This window comes from Quercus lobata, chromosome 8 (assembly GCF_001633185.2).
Source record: "Quercus lobata isolate SW786 chromosome 8, ValleyOak3.0 Primary Assembly, whole genome shotgun sequence".
Taxonomy (NCBI): domain Eukaryota; kingdom Viridiplantae; phylum Streptophyta; class Magnoliopsida; order Fagales; family Fagaceae; genus Quercus; species Quercus lobata.
In genome coordinates this window covers 59,354,753-59,368,525 of record NC_044911.1, presented here as the reverse complement: position 1 = coordinate 59,368,525, position 13,773 = coordinate 59,354,753, and the positions used below count along the sequence as shown (strand labels likewise).

Genomic DNA, 13,773 nt, shown 5'->3' with positions numbered 1-13,773 from the left:
GAGCCCATTTCGGATCTGATAAGGCTTCTTCAACACTACTCGGAATCTGACATGAGGAGAGTGTATATGCAAAAGCCTTGAGAGGTTCAGATAATCTTTGAGTAGACACATAATTGGCTATTGGATACTTGGATCGCTGTTCCTCTATGTCTGGGGAGTATCGATTTGGTGGCTTGCCTCGATTGTGTCTGAAAGGTAGAACATAACCCGCAGATGTATCTATAGCATTAGTTTGTAAAGGTGTGATAGGATAGCTTACCTCAGGGATATTCTCAGCAGGAGGGTTGTCGGGTACTAAAGAGTGAAGGGATTCATCAGATTCTGCATCTTCCGATGATTCAGGTACTGGTTCAGCTTCAGTTCTTAGAGGTTCAGGTACAGGTTCAGCTTCAATTCTAGGTACATGTTCAACCATGTCGTCATCATTCAGATGTGCTAGATTGTCACCAACGTCTAGCACTTCAACATCAGACCAATTCCGTTCTTCACCATAGATCTCCCCCTGAAGAGAGGAATTGGATGCCGGTGATGGAAAAAAATTTTCAGATTCTAGGAACGTGACATCCATGGTAATGTAGGTTCTTTTAGCACTGGGATCGTAGCATCTATATCCCTTTTTGTGTACTCCATACCCCAAAAATAAACACCGGACAGCACATGGATCCAACTTAGTTCGTTGATTCTTATGGAGGTGAACAAAAGCAACACAACCAAAAATTCGGGGAGGAATCATCAAAACAGTAGGTAATGAGACATGATCAGAAAGCACCTTTAACGGAGTCTGAAATTGCAAAACTTTGGTGGGCATTCGGTTCAGTAGATGCACGGCTGTGGCAACAGCATCACTCCAGTATCTATTCGGCACATGTGCATTGATCAATAGAGCACGGGCAGTTTCTAAGATATGTCTATTCTTTCTTTCAGCAGTACCATTCTGTTGTGGGGTTTGTGAACATGAGGTTTCATGGAGAATACCATGACTGTTGAAGTATGTCTGGAATTGTTGATTAACATATTCCCCTCCATTGTCAGAGCGAAGGATCTTAATTTTTGCAGAAAATTGTGTTTGAACCATGGTATGAAATGATTGAAATATAGCAAATACTTCATCTTTGTGTTTTAGGAGGTAAAGCCATGTCATTCGTGTGCAATCATCAACAAAAATTACAAACCAACGATGACCAGAAGATGTAGTTATTGGGGAAGGTCCCCAAACATCAGAATGGATTAAATCAAAAGGAATCATACTTTTATTCATACTCAGGGGATAAGAAGCCCTATGACTTTTGGCTAAGATACAAGTATCACATTTAAAATCTAAGTGTGTTACATTGGAAAATAAACCAGGCAGTAAGTGCTTCAAATACCCAAATGATGGATGCCCAAGTCGATGGTGCCATAACCAAATCTGTCTTTCCTTGTTACCAACCGTGTGGTGCATGTGATTTGCTCTTCCCGAACTGAAGTCATCCACGTAGTATAATCCCCCCCTCTTAGTACCACGCCCAATTATCTCCTTGGTGAGAATATCCTGAAGAAGGCAAAAGGTAGAATACATCAATACCACACAATTAAGATCTGCAGTAACTTGACTTACAGACATCAGTCTATTTGAAAGAGAGGGTACAAGTAATGTATTAGATAATGAAAGGGAAGGAGATAAAGTCACTGTTCCAGCCCCTGTAACCGGATAAGTGACCCCATTGGCATTTGCAACACAGCTCCGTCTCGGCTGAGTTGTGTTGGAGAAATCCTTTGAATTAAATGTCATGTGGTCTGTAGCTCCAGAGTCGAGAATCCAGTCATCATCATCATTGTGAGTAGAGATATGAAATGCCTTACTAGAAGTACCTGGTTCATGTGAAGATTCTACTTGAGGGATGAGGGATAACGAAGGATCACAGGTAACCACAGCAGCTCTCCCAGCAGCCACACCAGTTTGGTCATCATTAGTAGAGGTTTCACGCTTTTTCCGTGCTTGAAAGTCGTTCCACCAATCCGGATACCCATGTAGTTTGAAGCAGGTGTCACGGGTGTGTTTGGAGTTGCCACAATGGGTACACTTCATGCCATCAAATGGTGGTTTGGTTTTGGATGAGGAGTTGAATTTTCCGCTGCTTAGAGAAAAAACCCCTGGTTTCGGTGGCATCTGGTTGTGACTTCCCTTGATCCCTTTGGAAGCCATAACTGCTCCTGGAGTAGTATCTGCACCTGAGATCATCACCGTCTGCCTGACCTCTTCCCTACGGACAAAAGCGTAGGCCTGTTCCACCGTAGGGAATGGTTTAATTTGGAGCACATCACTCCGAGTTTTATCCAATCTGTCATCTAGTCCATCAAGGAAAGTATAAACCCGATCCTCCTGTAGAATCGAGTTGTATTTCTGTATGTCAATGGCACACTCCATCGGGTTAGGACGACGAAAATCGATTTCTCGCCACAACCCTTGAAGAACGTTGTAGTACTTTTCAATGGATCCACCCGCCTGCTTCATACGAGTGACACGACGCCGGAGATCATAGACTTGAGATGTATCTGTCCCATCGAAATAGGTTGTAGCAGCAGAATCCCAAACCTGTTTTGCAGTTAGGAAGCGGATAAAATTGGCAATCAAGGAAGGGTCCATCGAATTGATCAACCAACCCTTGACAATGGCATTTTCGGTTCGCCATCTCCTGAATGAAGGATCGGTTTCTGGAGGCTGAGGGGAATCTCCATTGATGTATCCCAACTTGTCCTTGCCAGAGATATACATCTCGACAACCTGGGACCATAAGGCATAGTTGGATCCTTCCAACTTGATACCGATCGGAGTAGTTGAAGAATCAGCAAGCAGAGGTTGAGGGGAGGTCTGGGCTCTAGTCAAGACTTCCGTCATTTTTGTTGTCAGATCGTTAAGGAGGGAATTGGTTTGGGGAATGAGAGGTTGTGTTAGGTCTCCGGACTCTGCCATGGAGTTTATCGGGTCTGGGTTTTTTCTGGTCAAACGGTGGTTTCAACAGAGGTCCTAAGGACATGCTCTGATACCATGTCAAAAAGGAAGTATTTTTCTGTATTTTTATTTAGAGTTGAATACAATAGTATATAGATACAAAGCCAGAGGAATTTTTGGAACCTATTCTAGCCTATACACATTTTGTGGCTAAAAATAAGGATGGCCCTTGAAGTATGGGATTTACATAAACCAGATTTCTCTACTTATCTAATTAGACAGCTCACGCCAACATCTTGAATGTTTCTGCTAAGGAGATTACCACTGGTTCGACGAGTAAGATCACCATTACTAAAGATAAGTTAAGTCTTTCCAGTGAAGAGATTGAGAGGATGGTGAAGGATGCAGAGACGTACAAGGCTAAAGATGATGAACACAGGAAGAAGTCTAATGCTAGGAAAGCTTTGGTGGACTATGATTGCAAGGTGAGGAATAATATCAATGATGAGAAGATTGGTGCCAAGCTTGACCCTGAATGTAAGAATTAAAGATGCTATTGAACAGGTATTTCAGTAGTTAGATGACCATGAGCTCGTGGATTCAGGACCGTATGAAGACAAGCTAAAATGTCTCCAGAACGCTTGCAATCCCATCAGTATTTGAGGCAGCCCCCAAAAAGTTGATATTCTAGTGTTTTATTATTCGTTCTAGTGTTTTCTTGTTAGTTATTTGGTCTTTGTTAGGCAATTGTTGGGAATTTTGAAGACATTTCCACTGATAAGGATTTAGCTTCAACCCGTAGCTTGGTGTCGTTGAATTCTGTTTCAGTATACATATCTAATTTTATTATTATTGTTGTTGTTTAAAAAATAAACCTAATTTTATAAGGATTTATTTGGTATTGGGTTGCTTTATAGATTTTTTTTTTTTTTTTTTTAAAGTGTGGGCTTTAATTAATTTAAACAAACATAGTTTATCACTATTTGTTACTCTGAAAATCAAATTGAAAAGATATAGTATTTGACTAGTCATGTGAAACACTCTGGATTTTTGATAACTTGTATGGTAACTTTATAAAAAAAAGATCAACTAAAAGTTAAAAAGATTTCATTTTATATTATAAATATTGGTGTGTGTATATATATATATATATATATATATATATATATAGATTAGAAAAGTAAATTTTTTTACCAATTTTTATGGCCTTTATCCCTTGAAATCCTACAAAGTTTTTTTTTTTCGTAAGCCAAAATTCCTGTCTTGAAAGGAAAACAAGGCGAACTGGTGTTGAAGCTCTGTTTATAAAAGCAATTATATTTAAATTGATATTTGCTGCCCAGTGGTAATTAAAGTTCTGTTTATAAATTTCAAGCTTGTATTCAAATGGAAGATTTTAACGTGAGATCAAAACGAGTAAAAATCAAGGCACAAGCCGCACAACACAACCCAAAACGAGTAAAAATCAAGGCACAAGCCGCACAACACAACCCAAAACGAGTGTAAACTAAAATCTTCCTAAATCTTGAGGAACCAACAAAAAAAGATTATAGATTTCATCAAACACCAATTTTGAACTCTCTTTTCGGCTTCAAATTCAACGAGGTAAACTTAAAACTGGGTTTTTATAAAATAAAAAGAATCAGCTTCGGCTTTAATTCCTTTATTATTACGGGTTCAGCCTATGGAGACTTAGGAGGCTCGGTAGACATCTCAGCTTTGGGCCTGTAGTCGAAGATGGTCACATTGTTAGGCCGAATTGGAGGTCCGAAATGTTATATGTTTGGGATTTTGTGATTGAAAGTAATAATCACCGACCAAGAGAAAAATGGTGCAAATTACATTTTTGGGCTTTTGCAAATCCATAAATATGGGGATACAAAATTTTTTGCCATTACAATTATTATATAATTGATGCATAATAAAAAGGAAATCAAGTAAATTTATATGTAAGTGATGTTATTTCAATTACAACTTATTACTTTTTATATACTATTAAAAATATTATGAAAAAAGTTGTCCTTAGTGTTGTTGGAAAAAACATAATGCAAATCATTAACTAGAACAAATTGTAAAATACATGAAAAGGTTGGACAAAAAATTTATTATGATATTCATATATAAAAAGTCAAATTAGAGAATTTATAGAAAAGAATATATCTAATTTAATTATAATTTTAAAAAATAATCCAGATTTATTTGGTATTGGGTTGTTTTATTAAAAAAAGTGTGGATTTTAATTAGTTTAAGCAAACATAGTTTAGCACTATTTGTAATTCTAAAATTCAAATTAAATGTATATTTGATTAATGATGTGAAAAAAAAAAAAAGGATTTTAAAAACTTATATGGTAACTTTAAAATTATTTAACAAAAATAAAAAGATTTAACCTTACATACTTACAATATACAAAAATTTTAAAAAAAATTCCTCAAAAAAAAAAAAAACATTATATAAAACTTTTGTAAGTATAGATATAAATATAGATTAGAAAAATAAATGTTTGTTTTCTACTTTTTTTGGTGGTCTTGTTGGCTGTCGTCTTGAAATTTTGCCCCTTCGATTTAGCAAAATTACATGTTAGCCCTTTACGAAAAGAAAAATAAGATGAAATGGTGTTGAAGCTAGATCTCAGTAAGGGTCCATTTGGAAAAAACTTATTTAGATAAAACTAAAAACTTTTTGCTGTAATTTAGCTGAAATTATATAGTGAGACCCATAAATAGTATCATGTCAAGTGCAACTTCTTAAAAGCCATTATGCTCAAATTGAGATTTGTTGCCTAGTGGATAAATTTGACTTTGGAGTGTCTCTCAAACTCTCAAGTACTTTGTGCTCTATAGTAGTCTATCCTCCTCCATGGATGCTTCTTCCATTCTTCTGGGGTGGGGGTATTGGACAGAGATTCCACTTGGATGCATTCTCAAAGGACTTGTATATAGTAATAGAGAATCATTTTTTTTTTTTTTTGTTGAAAATAATATCTTTTTCTATTATTTATTTTTTATAATATATATATATATATATCTCAAATTTAAATATTATTGATATATGAATTTAAAAGGAAATTACAAATACGTAACAAAGACCATTACAACTTGAATTAATTATGCATTGTTAGGGCATTCACAATGATAAAGGTAAAATTTTTAACTTTTAGCATTTCAAAAACTTACTTTATCTATTTTAACACACTATTTTATAACTCTCCCTACATCAATTCTCTTATTTTTCACATCTAAGCCAAAACATTGTTAATTTATTTATTAATTTCTTTCTTACTTCCTCCCTCTTCCTCTTTGCCACAAAAACCCAACAAACCTACATGCACAACTAGCCACAAAAACCTAGCAAACCAGCCACACAATCGACCACAAAAACCCAACACCACCAGCCACCGCCACCACTACCACTAGGCACAAAACGACATTAAACCCAACAATTCACAACTGGCCACAAAACCTATCACCACTACTCCCACAACTGGCTCCAAAACCTATCACCACTACTCCTACAACTGGCCACAAAACCCAAAATCACTACAAATGAGAGAGCGAAGAGAAGAAAAAAAAGGTTTGAGTCTGAGGAGAAGAGAGAAAAAAAATGATAGAAGAAAGAGAGAGAACAAGCTGGAGAGCTAAAAAGAGAAAGAAATAGAATAAGAGAGAGAATTGGAACAAAAAAAATTTTATAACTTTGTAACTATAATAAGCTATCATTTTTTTACAGTTTACTATAGTTAGGATCTAAAAATTTTAGTTTTAGCACCATCAATGTAGCATGCATTTTTTTTGTTTATGGTGCTAAAAATAGTTTTTTTAAGCAAATTAAGAGCATCACTGTGAACGTTACTATATTAGCAATTTTTATTATTCTTCAAATTTTTATGTTTAAATGTAAATTAAATATTTTTTTGTGTGAGTGCTTTTTTTAACAGCAATGTTTGTTGTGTAATCATCATAGAAATTAAGAAGAAAAAGAATTAAAATTAACACATCACCTATATGTAAATGTACACATTTTAAATGTAGGACTTGTTTACATTTAAGACCTTTCCTTTCTTTCACTTTTTCCATCTTAAGTGGAAAGGGGGAAACTTCGAAGTTAAGGGATATAGCTTGTCAAGAAAAAAAAAAAAGGGTTAAGGAGATCGTACCGTCTTTTCTTTTCTCTTTCTGTTTTTTTGCTGAATTCGTACCGTCTTTTAACCTTTCATTGTCAAAAGTGTCTCATAGATACTGCTTTCTTCTATTTCGTTTTGCATTTTTCTAAAAGCACCGGTCCATGTGCATGTTAAGTATTTAGGGCCTTCAACCTTTCAGTTCTAAAGTGCGTCATAGTCTATTTTCATCTACTTTAGTTTCCATTAACAAAAGTATTTGGAGGGCTTCTATTACCGACGACAATGTCCGACCATGGAGAGGGTCCGGCGATAGGGATCGATCTGGGAACGACGTACTCGTGCGTGGCAGTGTGGCAAAATGAAAGAGTAGAGATAATAGTTAATGATCAAGGAATGAGGACGACGCCATCTTATGTTGCTTTCACTCACATCGAGCGCTTGGTTGGTGATGCGGCGAAGAACCAGGCCGCCAGGAACCCTGCCAACTCCATCTTCGGTAATCTTCAAAGTTTTTTTTTTTAGTGTTATTCTTAAGCACTTAGTGTTATACTCCCCATTAATAATAATAAGGTTATTCGTGAAAATAACTTTGATCACATATATTGTTAGCCCATCGCATGAAAATAATAACTCCACATATGACAGTAAAAAAAAATTCCACATATAAAATATTTTATTTTATTTTATTTGCTAAACTGTGATTGGGTCAAAATTGAAAAAAAAATATATATTCTTTTCGACTTTTCTTCAAAAAAAAATTTGACTACATCAAATTGACTACTATATTACGTCATATAATAGCTCATAATTTGTCATAAAAGGGCCCTCCTAGCCTGGTGACATTTGTCACAAAGGACTAAGGGAGTGAATTTGTACCTCAAAATTTTGGAATTATTGCTTGGTGGTGGTTCACATTTAGTAGCGAAGCCATAATTTCAATTTAAAGGAAGATAAGATTAAAAGTTAATATTAAAAATGAAGTAAATCTATAAAATATCAATCAACAATAATAGTAAATAATTAAACAATTGTGTATACATTTCATATCATTAAAATAAAGAAATAAAAATAACTAATTCATAGTTACTAAAATTCAAAGTAAGAGATTTATCAAATATCAAAATTAAAAATAATAATAATAATAATAAGTAAAGGATTTATCTAAATATACAAAATTCAGACATCTAATTAATTTGATCCCTTAGAATAAATTGTGAAAACAAATCAATCTAAAAGTTTTAAGAGTATAATTGATTTTTTTTTTTTTTTTTTTTTGTATTCTTGTTAGTAAGAGATTTATTAGAGATCAAAATAAAAAAAAATAAGAGATTTATCTAAATATACAAAATTCAGACATCTAATTTGACCCGTTAGAATAAATTGAGAAAAAAAAAATTTATTCTTCAAAGTGTTTAAAATTTGGGTTTATAACCAGAGTTTAAAACATTGAAGAGAGAGAGAGAGAGAGAGAGAGAGAGAGAGGATGCTTTAGCCTTTAGGGATTTAGTCAAGTACTATAAGAGCATTAAGTTTTTTTTAAAATATATTAATTTATGTAATTATGGGGCCCAATAATTGAATTTCCCTGAGAAAAGACAAAAAAAAAATGTTAAATTACTACAAATTTTACTACAAAATGCAAATAATTTCATATGGTAAGAATGTGATTAGTGCCACTTGAAAAAGTAATAAATAATTATATAAATTGATTTTTTTTTTTTTTTTTTTTTTGGTGTGATGGTGATATATCATCTTATAAGACTAATGTCGTAAAATTTGCAATATATGTAAATTACTCAACAAGAAAAGAGACATAAATAGTGAAATGAGAGAAAATAATGAAAAAGAAAAGAAATTAGTAAAATGGGTGAAAACCTAGACAAGATAACAGCTACTTTAAAAGTATAGTGAAAAAGGTGAAAAAGTTATATACTTTGATATGTGATTAGTGCCACTTGAAAAAGTAATAAATAATTATATAAATTGATTTTTTTTTTTTTTTTTGGTGTGAGGGTGATATATCATCTTATAAGACTAATGTCGTAAATTTGCAATATATGTAAATTACTCAACAAGAAAAGAGACATGAATAGTGAAATGAGTGAAAATAATGAAAAGGAAAAGAAATTAGTAAAATGGGTGAAAACCTAGACAAGATAACAGCTACTTTAAAAGAATAGTGAAGTAGGTGAAAAAGTTATATACTTATCCTCCCTCCCCATGTTGGTATCAATGTCTATTTCTCTAGAGTGGGAGTCGTTTATTTTCTATTTTTCACCATGTTAGGGATGCAAACCACTTAAGGACAGAAGAAACTAAAGGTGTGGCAATTGGCCCCTCTCACCCCTAGCTCCACCCCTAGTCTCATTCTAATATATTAATTTATTGTTCATAGTTAGAAATAATATCAAACTATATTAGTTTAAATTAATTTTGATTAAATTAGGTTTGATCTTTTTTTTTATAAATTATCTAATTAAATTTTATTTATTAGTTCTTATTGAATTAATATGTATCATATATAAATAAACTTTCCCCTAGAGCATAGAGATAACTAGGACCCTAATACTAAACAAATTCTAATTTTAGGTTTAATAATTTCTAATTAAATTAGGAAAGATCCTTTTCACAAATTCTCTAATTTAACCATATTTTTTTTATTAAAAGTACTTATTAAATTTATTTTCGAGAATGTAGTACTTACTAATTGAATGTCTCATATATAATTATAAAACTTTTTTGTGTATAAGGACTCAATTTGTAACGACTTAAAATGATATTGGGTTCGCACGTAAAAAGGCCCAAACAATATCATTTGTAGAACGTGGGTTTGAAAGGTTAGGCCTTGGTCACCGGACGGGGGTTAGTCGTGGTGTTCGTATAGAATTAAGCCATGTTCGCTCGAGGAGTCTTTCTCCTTGAGGCGGTCTGGGAGGCTCTGGTTCTTGGCCTTTTTTCCCAGCCCCCTTTTTTTGGCGCATCAACCTTCACATTATATAGCCCTTCTTGGTTAATCCTAGCCCTCCACTTGTTGATCAGGTAGGTGCCTACTTAAGTACCCGTCCCATCAGCTGCCTCCCCTTACTTTTTGTTAGTTGCGATAACCGAAACCACCCTGTTCAGGCGTCTTTTCTCATTAATATGGTTAGAACGTTTGCGAGCGCATTTAATGCGGAGGGGGCGTATTTACCTTGAACCAGTTCCACACCGTACCCCCACGTGGGTCCCATTCTACTCGCCTTTTCTTCAGGGGGCTTTTTGGGGGCAGCTTTCAACGAGATGTTGCTCTTCCCTATGAAGTCTTGGAATGCCGAGGACAAGGTCATCCTTAGCTGTGCCCCCAGACTATTCGGCCTTTCCTTATTCGTCCTCGGCAAATACCCTCCTCGGCACTGGCCCTGGGCCCTAGTAGAGCATGGGCCGGATCATAAGTTCTCTGGCCCCACACTGTGCATTAATTCATCAGATTAGTGAATAATTTAAAGCAAAAATGGAACTTATTTTCCAGTCGTTTCTAGTTATTCCTTTTACAAAATTAGTTTGCACTAAAATATTAGTCAAAAGATGCAGGGTTATTCGACTTAATCATTGTAATATGTTTGGATGAACTTATTATTATTTGCCTTTTATTTTATTTGAAATTAAATTACATAAAAATATATCTATACTTCTGTTTTTTAATAAAAATATAACTTTACTTTTTCTTCGAATGATAAATATATTAGTATGCTTTACCTAATTAAATCAGTCAAAAAAACCCAGGAAAAAAACAAACTTACCCGAATATCACAATGTTTTATAGCATTCATATTCACCATTTTATAGGCGACAATCTCATCTAAATTCTACCACATATGGTGTTAAAAGCTATCAATTACGGACAATTTTGGCTTTATTAATTGTAGTTAATACGATCTTAATTAAAGTTCTCTGTTACAAATTTCAGGCATATAGTATCGATTTAAATAAAAAAATTTCAAGGTCACCAGCAAGAACTTAAACTAAAAAGTTTTTGCTGAAAGTATGGTAGATAAAGGTAAAAGTTAATTGAAATGGTATAGTGAGACCCATGAATAGTACCAAAAAGTGCAATGAGACCCATGAATAGTAAAAAAAAAGCTAAATAGTAAAATAAACTGACTTTTTAATTTGGAGCCAAACCCATACCAAGCTGCCAACTTTTTATGTTTTCAAATTCTACTTAAATATATATAACTATGGACAAGAAATGAATAATTTATTTCTTCTCCTTATGATTTATTGTTGTCAAATCATTTTTTAATTCCTTAAAATGGTATTGTCATGTAGATGCCAAGCGATTGATTGGTAGGAGATTCAGCGATCCCTTGATTCAAAGTGATATCAATCTTTGGCCATTCAAGATTATTGAAGGTCCTGGTGATAAGCCTATGATCATTGTTGATTATAAGGGCGAAGAGAAGCACTTTTCTGCTGAGGAAATCTCATCTATGGTCCTTAGAATGATGCGTGAGATTGCCGAAGCCTATCTGGGCACAACTGTGAAGAATGCAGTTGTTACTGTCCCTGCCTACTTCAATGACTCACAACGTAAGGCAACAAGGGATGCTGGAGGCATTGCAGGCCTAAATGTCCTGCGTATAATTAATGAACCAACTGCTGCCGCCATTGCTTACGGTCTTGATAGGATAGCAAGTAGCATTGGCAAAAGAAATGTATTGATTTTTGATTTGGGTGGTGGCACTACAGATGTCTCACTAATTACCATTGAGAAGGGTGTCTTTGAAGTAAAGGCTGTTGCTGGAGACACTCACCTTGGAGGTGAGGACTTTGATAACAGAATGGTAAAGCACTTCATTAATATATTTAAGAGGCAGCACAAGGTGGACATTAGTGTAAACTCCAAAGCTCTTAGGAGGTTAAGAACTGCTTGTGAGAAAGCAAAAATAATTCTTTCTTCTGCAATGGAGACTACTATTGAAGTTGATTATTTATATAAAGGTATTGATTTCTCTTCAACTATTACCCGTGCCAAATTTGCGGAACTCAATATGGATTTGTTCAGGAAGTGTATCCATATCGTGGAGAAGTGTTTTGACTGATGCTAAGATGGACAAGAGCTGTGTCCATGATGTTGTTGTTACAGGTGGTTCTTCCAGAATTCCCAAGGTGCAGCGGTTGTTGCGGGACTTCTTTAATGGAAAGGAGCTTTGTAAGAGCATTAATCCAGATGAGGCTGTGGCATATGGAGCTGCTGTTCAAGCTGCAATCTTGACCGGAATGGGTAATGAGAAACTTCAAGACATCATGCTCTTAGATGTCACTCCTCTGTCCCTCGGTGTAGAGGTTTGTGGATCAGAGATGTCCATTGTGATTCCAAGGAATACCGCCATTCCCACCAAGAAGGAGGAGAACTACTACAACATGAGTGACAATCAAACTTCTATGTTGTTCTCTGTTTACGAGGGTGAGAGAACTAGAACTTGTGACAACAACTTATTGGGACAATTTCGGCTCTCTGGCATTCCTCCAGCACCTAGGGGTGTTACTAAGGCAAAAGTTTGTTTTGATATTGACACTAATGGTATCTTGAATGTTTCTGCTAAGGAGATGACCACTGGTGTGATGAGTAAGATCACTATCACAAATGATAAGGCAAGACTGTCCAGTGAAGAGATTGACTAGGATGGTCCAAGATGCAGAGATATACAAGGCTGAAGATGATGAACACAGGAAGAAGGCTGAGGCTAAGGTAACTTTGGAGAACTATGCCTACGATATGAGGAACACTATCAATGATAAGAAGATTGGTGCCAAGCTTGGCCTCGTACGTAAGAAAAAGATTAATGATGCTGTTGAACAGGTGATTCAGTGGTTAGATGGCCTCCAGCTCGTGGATTCAGAAGAGTATGAGGACAAGCTGGAAACGCTTGAGAGCATCTGCAACCCCATCATTCATAGGATTTGTGGACAAAATCAAAAACTTTGAGTAGCACCTCTCAAAAGTACAACACATGTAAGGGTGCAAACCATTTCACCAGTGTGACTATTTCGAATTTATTTTTCCAACCCTTTTAAGTCTTTTATTTTCTTGCTAGTAATTTGTCCTTGTTTGGAAATTTATGACTCTAAATTTTTGGATTTGTCATTTTATGCCAGCTGATAAGGTTTAGCTTCAACCTGTCTAGCTCGGAAGTTGATTTATCCTGGTAAAAGCCACAGTTTGTTTGCACTTTCGATTCTTAGATTAGATTAGTAAGCAATATGGATTGATAAAGGGTTAGCCTGGACTCTGTTCATGGAGAGGATAAATTGCCCTGTTACGTAACCTTTCTGAAATGTAGCCTGACCCCTGAATTTATATAAAGAAAAAAAAAATCCAGATTCGAGGATAAGAGAATTTTTATTTTTTGGTTGTGAGAGAAATAGTGGAAAGCAAAGAATCCTGAATCAATCCAGATACCAACACTGGGATTTCTATATTCTACTTGAAAGTCGAAGTAACGATCTTAAGCTTGTCTTGCCATAAAAGATAAAGTGGAAGGTAACCTTAAAATTAATTTCCCATTCCCACGTTTTCCTTAACAACTCCACTTGACAGTTTGTCAGGTACCATTTTGTGAAAATAAAAGATGTGACTTATTACTTTGAACATAACGAACAGAATGCCGTAAGCTGAAATTTTTTATAAAAAAAACATATTGAGAGAAAGGTTTTTTTTTTTTTTTTTGGTTAAAAG

The 13,773-nt window shown here is 35.0% G+C and overlaps 1 pseudogene; it reads left to right on the top strand.

The window, feature by feature from the left end:
* Positions 1 to 7,270: 7,270 nt before the first annotated feature.
* On the top strand, positions 7,271 to 13,333 carry LOC115958516 (annotated as a pseudogene).
* The last annotated feature ends 440 nt before the right edge of the window (positions 13,334 to 13,773 follow it).